This window comes from Notothenia coriiceps, unplaced genomic scaffold, assembly GCF_000735185.1.
Source record: "Notothenia coriiceps isolate Sejong01 unplaced genomic scaffold, NC01 NC01_scaffold00037470, whole genome shotgun sequence".
NCBI classification, from domain to species: Eukaryota; Metazoa; Chordata; class Actinopteri; order Perciformes; family Nototheniidae; genus Notothenia; species Notothenia coriiceps.
The window spans coordinates 101489-111722 of record NW_011370171.1 but is presented as its reverse complement, the minus strand read 5'-3'; the positions used below and the strand labels follow the sequence as shown (position 1 = coordinate 111722).

The window sequence follows — 10234 nt, the reverse complement described above, 5'->3', positions numbered from 1 at the left end:
GCAAAAAAACTACAGAACTCCTGCCAATTAAAACAGAGGTATCTGTGGCAGCGTACATTAAGTATGGCTTTACAGCCATACCAGAAAAATGGCCATGATTGCCAAAGTGTGTGCTCTGTCTGGAGACCCCCAACACGAGTGTTTAAAACCGTCGAAACTTCAGCGTCACTTGATGGCAAAAACATCCGGCAGAGGCCGAAAAAAACGGCAAGACTCTTCAAGGAGTAAAGAGGGAGCATTTGCCACGGCAATCTGCTGCATTCACCAGCAAGCACCGTTCCCATGAAGCGTGCCTGAAGGCATCATTTTAGCTTCATACCACATTGCTCGTGCAAAAAAAACCTGCACACAATCGGAGAGGATTTGCTTTTACCAGCTACCAAAGACATTGTCCCTGGAATTGCTTGGCGAGGATGCTGCAAAAAATTGACCGCTGGTCCCACTCTCGGACAACACCGTCAGCCGACGATTTGGTGACTGGCGCAGGAACGTATCCTGCGCAGCTTTTGGAGCGGTGAGAGCCAGCGAGTATCTTCGCTCTTCAACTAGATGAGAGCACAGACATATCGAATGAGGCCAACCTGCTTGTGTAACATTCGATTTAAGTTTCCCAGGAGAGGAGATTTGTCGAGAAAATACTGTTTTGTAAAGCACCTTTTTGAAAAGAAGAACCACTGGGGAAAGAATATTTTTCAAGTTTTGGGACGACTTACAATCGAGTCTAACGGATTGGAACTGGGGCCCGCTGTGTGGGGGTGTGTTTCGGACGGAGCCGCGGCAATTCACCGGCAAGGACAGGTGGAGTGACCGCTCTCATTAAAGCAGAAAGCCCGCATGTTAGTCCGCCACACCACTGCATGCTCCACCTGTGAGGCACTTGCTAGCAAAAAGGATGGGATAACGAGTTGAATCAGGTACTACAGGAGGTTGTACAAGTGGTGAATTTTATAAGCCCGCCCCTGTGAACACACAGACTGTTTTACCCTGCTTTGTAATGAGAATGGGGCGCCCGTTTTGAGGGGCTGCTGCTTCACTCAAACGTGCGCTGGCTGGTCACGGGGCCGCAGTTTGTAACCCGTGTCTATGAGCTGGCGAGGGAGGTTGGAGAGTTCTCTCCTCTTGCGAAAGCATCAGCTGGCAGAGGCGGTTCACTGATGCAACCCTGGATCCCGCAAACTTTGGCATACATGTCAGGACATTTTTTCTGCCATCTAAATGTACTGAAACCAAAGCATGCAAGGGACGTGACACGGTTACATACTGCAGGTGGCAAGACAAAAGTGCGTGCTTCCAAAAGAAATTATGCTGTGGTCAAACAAGCTCCAGGAGGGATCACAGAGATGTTTCCCACTACTTCACCAGGAGCTGCTGTCATGTGATGATTTTGGGCTCCATCTCCTCCAATTGATCCAGTCCCACTGGAGCACCTCCAAGGATATTTTAAAAGACTATTTCCCCTGACCTTGAAAACACACATTTAAACTGGGCTTTAGGAACCCTTTTCCCCCGGTGTCGGTTCTAGTTTGGACAATAAAGTCACAGGAGGAGCTGATTAGATGGACAAACCTTCAGGGAATTTAAAAAACTAAACTTTGAGGCTGCTTCCCCTGTCTAACTACTGGCACATGTTAAGAAAGGACTATCCCCCTTGGCTGACGGGGCACTGAAATGCCTTCTCCCTTTTGCATACAATCTTACTTGTGTGAGTCTGGCCTTTTCTCAACTTTAAAGTACTCAAAACTAAACATAGAGCACGTTCTACATGTGACAATGACATGCGTATGGCACTGACAGACATTTAAGCCCAGGCTTGACAGACTGTGTAGGAGCCACCAAGCCCATCCCTCCCACTAGTGTGATCACTGTCTGTCACTTCCAACACACACACACACACACACACACACACACACACACACACACACACACACACACACACACACACACACACACACACACACACACAAAAGAGAGGTTTGGTTTCTTTTTTCTGTTTTTGTATCATCAACAGTTTGTTGAAAGGTTTGTTATTCAGTGGGAATATAGTGTTGAACTTACAGAACCAAGTCAGTTTAATAGATTTTTTTTCTTTTTTGACTGAAAACTTTTGAAGACATAATGCAAGAAAGACAAAAAAAAAACTCTTGCATATGTAAATATATTTTCTGTAGGGTAAAATGTATTGCAACATAGTGTCTATAATAAGAAAAACATTGTGGTGGAACAAAACATATTGTTAATATTATTCTCATGCTAAACAAATGTAATAATTACAGTATTGAATAGAGAATAAAAGTAACAAAAACGTTCTTAAAGTTGATGTGTGACATATTTTGTAGCATTGTTGGTGGGTTTGCAAAGGGGGTCCCCGGCCAGAAGCTAATGATTTTTGGGGGGCCTTGGCATGGAAAAGTTTGGGAACCCCTGGCCTACAAGATTGAAGCTGGTCAGATAACGAACGAGTAAATGAAAACAGAATGAGGCGGAGAAGTATGTGTGTGGGGGGGTGGGTGTGTGTGAGATTAAAATAGCCCAATTGCTTTTACAATAAATAAACATTGAATTTGTTTAATTGAATAGTAAAGGGGTTTAACGTTAGTGGCAGATTGTGTGTGAGAGAGAATAAATAAGACAGCCCAATATTTAAAAATGTTTTTATTCTTTTTTCCCGCGTATTTAGCATATTTCGCAACTTTCCGCATATTTCGCAACTTCCCGCAATTTCACCGCATAAAATCACATAAAAACCCCGCATGTTTAATCGCATAATCAAGCATTTTTGCCCGCGTTTTTCTGGAGGGTCTATACACATTCAATGTGATATTTTTAACTATAGCGAAAACTCTCACATTAGAGGGCAGGGCATACTGCCATATAATGGTAGTTTATTGTTCTTTATTTAAAAATGTATGTTAAGATTGTTATCCTGCTAGTTATTCCCATTTTGCTTTATGTAATCTGATGAAGCCTCTTTTTCTGTACGGTTTCAGATTCATCATTATCATATCCTAATAATGTGACAATGTTACATTATCTTCTGTTACTCTCAAAGACTGATCTAAGTAATTTAAGTACAAAAGTCTCAATTACTATACTTGTTATGGCCTTACTTTGAATGTACCTCTTTAATATGTTTGTTCTTTTTTATTGCATGGTGTGAATGTTTGCGGGAGTTGCCTATGTCCTGTCACTGTGTTTTATTAAACCCTAACATAAGTGAAAAATGTCATGCCTTACCTCAGTGGGTTATGGAGTTGTTTGTGCTTCAGATCAAAGTCTTCCTCAAAGCATTTAATGTAAAACGCTTTATTGTTTCCTGCAGTTAACTGAAGGAGGATCCAGGGGAGGAAAACCGCTCACACAGTCCAGTCCCCTCGTGTCGCTGAGCAGTGAGCAGCGCTACTGTGAAGCTCCTGTTTCACCATTTTATTACTAATGATCCATTGTTCACAGCTCTCACTCACTCTCAAATGTTACAAAAATAGTCCTTTCATAAAAAACGAAATATGTGTTTGTTTTTTTAAGTTTAAACCAGTATGAAGAACTTCCACAATATGTTTACAGATCAGGTGTCTACCTATAGTGTCAAAGAAGAAAACGTAAGCCAAGTACAGGAAATATACAGCCCTAATGATTCCAGATTAAATGGACTGTATTCTCCTCCAGACATTTTGTTTAGTGTAGTATAGTTTACAGAACTTTTTGTTTAGTACATGAATTAAAAGCGTAAACAGCATTTTTTGTTAAATCAGGTGTCCAACTAATGCATTGAAAAACAATTTTAATGTGTAAGCATGTGCCTTTTAATGTATCATTCTGTGTTTTAAAAAGTATTCAAATATTGTAATCATGCTAGTATCCCAGAAGTAGAATTTTGAGGTACATGTACTTGGGTATTTCCATTATCTGCTATTTTATAATTCTACTTCACTGCAATTCCAAGGGAAATATGGTAATTCTTACTCAACTACATTTAATTGACACGTGTTGCTACTAGCTACGTTTTACAATGTGACTATAAGGGAATACTGTTACCTTCTTTGTGTATCCTGATTACGTAATCCCATTTCAAGTAAAACACTTCTCTCTAAGCCTGATCAACTCTGATTTCTGAATTTTATGCTTCATGTACAAATTCCTTCAGCACTCTGACAAACCCAAATCATTGTTTACAGTATCAGATTTAAAACATATTGACTGGTAAAAGGCTGATTAATCATCAAACTGTTCTCTAACCCACATCAGCAGGGGTGTGTGTGATGATGACACACTGCAATAGTTTCAAGTTTATATATATGATTCGTGGAGGTCCAGATTAGGCCTGGGAGCCGGTGCCAGGCTCTCCTCGGGTCTTCTCCCCTGGACAGGAACCACACAGAGCCGGGACCACACGCTCTTTATTTATCACAGGTGCAGACCTCTTTCTAATGGAGCCTCATTCCACAGCTGACAAAAACCTCCCACACTCTTTGTGCTGATCTCACTCCCATTGCTCTTCACCCCACCAATCACTCATTTGTCCTGTCAGCGTCATGTTAGTACAGGATAAATCCGTCCCATCAGTGTCCTCTAAAACTAATAATTGTATCATTTCAGGATAGACTGGAGAGAGGAGCTTACAATTTCTTTTTTATTTTGTGACACTCATGGTAAACATATGCATGTATACAGAAGACTTTAATTAAATGTATTATGTCAACTCATTTCATATAACTGTATTAGGTTAGTTGAAACCAATAATATTAAGTTGAACCTACTATTTTTTATTAAAATGTAATATTGTTCCTTTCAACTTGTTGACATAATACATTTAATTAAAGTCAATGTTTCAGTTTCTTCAGTGAACTTTGATCAGTTTATACAGCCCATGATGGAAAGGAACAGGGAGAAAAAAGTCTTATGTTACCTCTTATTTAAAAATAGATGGTCAGTCAATCACCGCTGCCTATATTAACATACTTTTTCAGTAAATTGAAAAAAAACTAAAACAAGTAACCTGATAAAAAGAAAGAAAATACTCAACACAACAATCTTCCATCAGCAAAACTGGTTACCGGACATCTTGTTACCGTCTTTTAAAAAAGAATTTCAATACATTTTCTTAAACCTCAGGATGTTCATACAGCCTTTTGAATTGTTTGGTAAATAATTCCACATTTCAATCCTGACTACATGTGTGAGTAAAGAAAAAATAAATTGAAATTCTTTTTTTTGTGGAAAAAAGTCAAACTTTTATTTTTAAGGCCCGATTTTCTAACGCTGTGTACTGGAAGTACCGGAGACCATAAACGGTTTTGAAAACTTCTGTCACGTGGTGATCATTTTCTCAATAAAACTTCTTTGCTGATGTTTTTTCGAGTCTTCTGGACAATCAGCATCAAGATTGTTGCCGGAAGTCCCACGGAGAATAACTCAGCGTGTGTGCCTTTTTATAATACAGTTCAGCTTTGATTCCATCATCTCATTGAACCTTTTTTAAAAGCGTACTTTAGTTATGTGAAGGGATATATGCACTGTACTTCACTTTAATTAATATTGTATGCTGAAAAGTGTATATATTACATCACAATTTTTTGTTGAATAGATTTGAGTGGTTCAAAATTTCGGGTCGCGATTTATTGACATTGGAAAAAGTGGGTCAAGAGGCCTGACCAGTTGAGAACCACGGCTTTAAAGCAAAAACATTTTTGTATATATTCTGGAAAAATCTTTTTTTGCTGAACTAAAGAAATCTGAAATTCAGTTAAATCATTAAGTTTTAATTGTTCTGAATCTGTAAAAAACGTTTTTTAAAAGTGTTTAATTTCAAGAAAACCAGTCATCCAATACAACCTCTTTATATTGTAAAGAATATGACATATCCTTAGAAATCATTCTGTTATTGACTCTGAATCTGTTCTTTGGACAGTTGGGTCATCATGTTCTGGTGCAAGCAGACCCAGAAGTTTACTACACACACATCCGCTTCAGAAAGTACACACAGAACACAAAATTCCCTTGACACTTAAATAATTTATTTACCACTTGAGCACCACAACAATGTGTTACAATACAGCTTTGTGGGTCACAATAACATCATCATCATCAAAACAACAACAAATACACATACAAATAACAGCTCTGTTGTGATAAACTAGGTGCCTAGCTCTCTTGTCTTCTGCTGCACAGCGAGTCCACGGGGGGGTGCTGGGGGTCAACTCTCCTCCCGTCATTAAAGGGGGGGTTCACACAGGACACTAAATACTTTGAAAATAAAACAGCATCAGTGCAATTTTTTTTTGTAAAAGAAATAAAAAAGATAATGATGGACAGACAGCAAATGTATGGGTGAAATACAATTGTTATATTAACAGTATGACGACACACAATGACTGTACACTGTAGAAATTGAAGCATTGACTTTAATGAAATCTATTATGTCAATAGACTTCACATAACTCTATTAGGTTAGTTGAAAGCAATAATATTAAGTTGAACCTCGTATTTTTGCTATTTAAACTTAATAGTATTGCTTTTAAACTAACCTAGTTCAGTTATGTGAAATGTGTTGACTCAATACATTTAATTAAAGACAATGTTTCAGTTTTTTCAGTGTACAAACCAGTCAGTGCCTGTCAACGGCTGGATACATATGTTTTTCAATGTCATACCTACTCTTCATTAATACCTTTTAAAAACTTTTATCAGCTACTTCTGTCTCTGAACCTAGACCTTCATTTGTGGCTGTGCTGAGCGCACGAGAGGGCACCGCTGTACCGCTAAAGTTTAGGAAATGTCCTCACTTCTTTAAATGTTCTCAATGTGGGGAAAGTCTCGAATTGTTCGATATCAATTTCTGCCAAACAAACCAAATGGGACATGAAGGACACCTCTGTTCTTTGAACGTTGTTCTTGATACAACAGCAAGATTCTGTGTGCACATAAAATCAAAAGGATGATTCCGGTTTGCAGTGGCTCTAATGTTTATAGTTGGTGGGCTTTCTGTGTGCAGTTTGCATGGTTTTCTGGCGTTTCCTTTGATGGTTTAGAGTTTGATTTGATTGTCTCAACTTACTCAGAATTCCCACATATATTGATTGTGGGGCAAATGTACGTATTCCATCTGTTATGGTTTGTTCAATATCAGAACTCAAATGAGCCGACTCTATCTTGCACACAATAAATGAAAAATCCGGACACCAAATGATGAAATGTCAGGATAAAATTCCCTGCTAAAAGTCAGGCTACTTGCATACTTCTGCGCTGTATATATTTTTATATTCTAGTTGTAGATATCTGGGAACACGGTTACTACTTTAAACATGCCGAAACAGGCAATCTATTTCCAAATGATTTAAAACACTTTATTTCGGGGTCAAAATGAAAGTGAGCACTGCTAAAATATCAATAATACTCTCTCAATGCACTGTGAAAATACACACTGAACACTGTCGTGGGTCCAGTTCAAAGTGGGTCTGTATACTGTGTAAAAAAACAGTCGTACCCTTGACGTCCTTTAACTGTCTTCAAAGCTAAACAACCGTTTATTTATTTGTTACAAAAACTCCAGAGAGATCATTTTACTTTGAAGGATTCAATCTTGGTTGGTCCCTTAAGGCGTGTGAGCACAGAGCATCTCTTTCTGAGTTTTCAGTCTTGAATTTGCCGTACACGTTGTTTACAACAGATATCATCATTCCCGCTTTAACGCTTTTGGAATGACTTCCTTTGGTTGGTGACTATGGTGACTTAACAATGTCAAACAAATAGATAGTAGCACAAAAATATGATGAAAGACAATGGGGCGATACTAGTCTGTCATACAAGGGGGTGATTAATAAATTGTTGCAATAGGAAGATAAGATGCTGCTCTGAAGCGTTCCCTGGCACCTTTCTGTCAGTAAACACACTCTGTGGACACACAGCCTTATGTCATCTTCATCTTTATCTGAAGTGAGGGTTAGGGTCAGGACATTAAATCCCATTGTGACAAATATATTCGACTCCTTCACTAACTCTGCGGCCAACAAAGAAATCAGGTTTCACTGATTTCTAATGTTTGAATGGAAATGATGTCTAACTGCAAAAATTAGACCATTGTTATAATAAACCGGGATTATCCTTCAAAGAGCTTCCATGTAATTCTCTAATGGTGGCTCATGCATTATTCAACATAATCCTTTCCTAACATCTTTAAATCACAAAATGAAGTAGATATTATACATACATATATGGACATCATCAGTGTGAGGTTGATTCCAATTATCGACTGGGTCAAACTCTTCAGGGTGCTAAATTATAAACAGATTTATTTTAAATAGCAAACAAAATAACAAGATTTATAAAACTCCAAAGGATACCAAAAGGATAGACAAACACAGAAATGAGGACACGGTATGGTGTGACTGTGAATACTGTGGAGGGCTGATGGGGTGGGGGGTGTTAGTGGTGGGGCTGGGTACATTTCAGGACTTATTTCTCATATAGATCACTTATATTTCCAGTGTTTGCCTTACTCTCGGTGTGACAATCATGTGAGGTGATGCATAGTGACAGGGCCTTCAAAATGCAAAAAGGGATATTGACATAGTGTGTGTGTGTGTGTGTGTGTGTGTGTGTGTGTGTGTGTGTGTATGTGTGTGTGTGTGTGTTGTTATCAAATGTGTTCTGCCAGCTGAAATTGTATTAGCAGGGAAAGTTATAAGAGGACAATTGTAGTGGCTCTCCTGTGACATGCTTTAATGTTCAAAAAGCTCTTTATTCTTCTCATACTGCCTGTGCTGCGGCACCTCTTTTCACCCTCTGTCTGAAACCAGAGCCCAGTCTGCTCTGATCGGTTAGCTGGTCGGTTCTTTTGTGATTTGTAAACCGCTTAGAGATGTCCCGCCCCTTAGCCTATCACGTACAATGTATTGGAGCCAATAGAACGTGAGTTACATAGTGATGTCATTATGATACTGAAGTAAACAAAGGACTCCAATTGAGGCGTTTCAGGCAGGGAGGAGTGTGTGGGAGAGAAACTCCCTCTGGAGGGAACACAGGGATTGTAGTCTTTGTAGACCATTTACATGTATAAACACCTTTAGAACACACTACAGGAGAGGGAAAAAACCGAAAAGCAGAATAAGGCCTCTTTAAGACTGTTATCTTTATTAGTCTGTGATAAGCTCATACTGTCCGATTCATCAGTTAGGTTTTATTCAATACAGTCAAATCTTTTGAAACCAATATTTAGTTAGCAACCAAGACAGCAGTGAAAGTCCTCAAAGCCTCTCTTGCATTAGTTCATGGTTTAAGCTGCACAAATAAAATATAAGGGCAGTTATACTTTTAGTTTGGTTTGCTTGGCCACATAAGAACAAACTAATTCATGCAATGTCAGACTCATGTACGAGCAAATACCTGCATTGGCACTCTTCTGGGAGAAGTAGGTTCAATATGTATAAAAAGCCTTTTGATGTTTGGTTAGCAGGGGTAATAGCTTGTCGTTTGCAAGTGCTATCATCATTTTATGTGTTAGTTGTACAAATAAATGTTACTTTCAAATAATGTAAAGCTCAATTGTACTTGTACTGTATTGGTACAGTATATAAGTCAAGTTTCTGGTATCATGACAACACTGTTCCTGTTTGTTGTGCTCGCATTGAATTGTTCTGTACCACCATACTCCAGCAAACCAAGCAAATAGTCCAGTTGGACTGCATGTATATCCAAATCCACTGAGTGTGTGTGTGTGTGTGTGTGTGTGTGTGTGTGTGTGTGTGTGTGTGTGTGTGTGTGTGTGTGTGTGTGTGTGTGTGTGTGTGTGTGTGTGTGTGTGTGTGTGCTGCTTTGTAAGTTTTTTCAGCTGCACTTGCAGGACTTGACCTTCATGTTGGAGAGCTGCTCTATTTTGGGGGTCTTGCCGATGTAGTAGAGGATAGTGAGGGGCTCCAGGTCCTGGGAAACGCAGCAGGGCGATGCCGAAGCTTCAGGGTTGATGGTGTTATACAGGCCTAACACCTAAAGACACAACATTTAGAGATGTTTCATAAAGATAAAATGAAATTAAGTAAAGGAAAACGACCTGACCCCATAGATCAGGGGTGGGGAACCTTTTTCCTCTCAAGGGCCATTTACATTTTTCCAACATCCTCCGAGGGCCATACAAATGATTGACCTCTGCTTAAAAATACTAAAATCACAGCCCATTTGGCCTTTCTTTCATGCTGTGCAAAGAAAAAGCAACCTCTTAATCCAGATATTTTACCATGCACGG

At 39.2% G+C, this 10234-nt stretch overlaps 1 protein-coding gene and 1 long non-coding RNA gene across 2 annotated transcripts in view; one reads left to right on the top strand and one right to left on the bottom strand.

The window, feature by feature from the left end:
• Window positions 1-4088, top strand: part of LOC104967562 (uncharacterized) — a 20539-nt gene extending 16451 nt beyond the window's left edge. The window contains exon 3 of the long non-coding RNA XR_800743.1: window positions 3320-4088. This is a non-coding gene — a long non-coding RNA (uncharacterized lncRNA). The remainder of the gene's footprint in view (window positions 1-3319) is intronic.
• The window catches only part of LOC104967573 (carboxypeptidase Q), a gene marked incomplete at its 5' end in the record, with an annotated part of 309328 nt that overhangs the window by 198348 nt on the left and 100746 nt on the right, over window positions 1-10234 (bottom strand). The window lies entirely within an intron of this gene.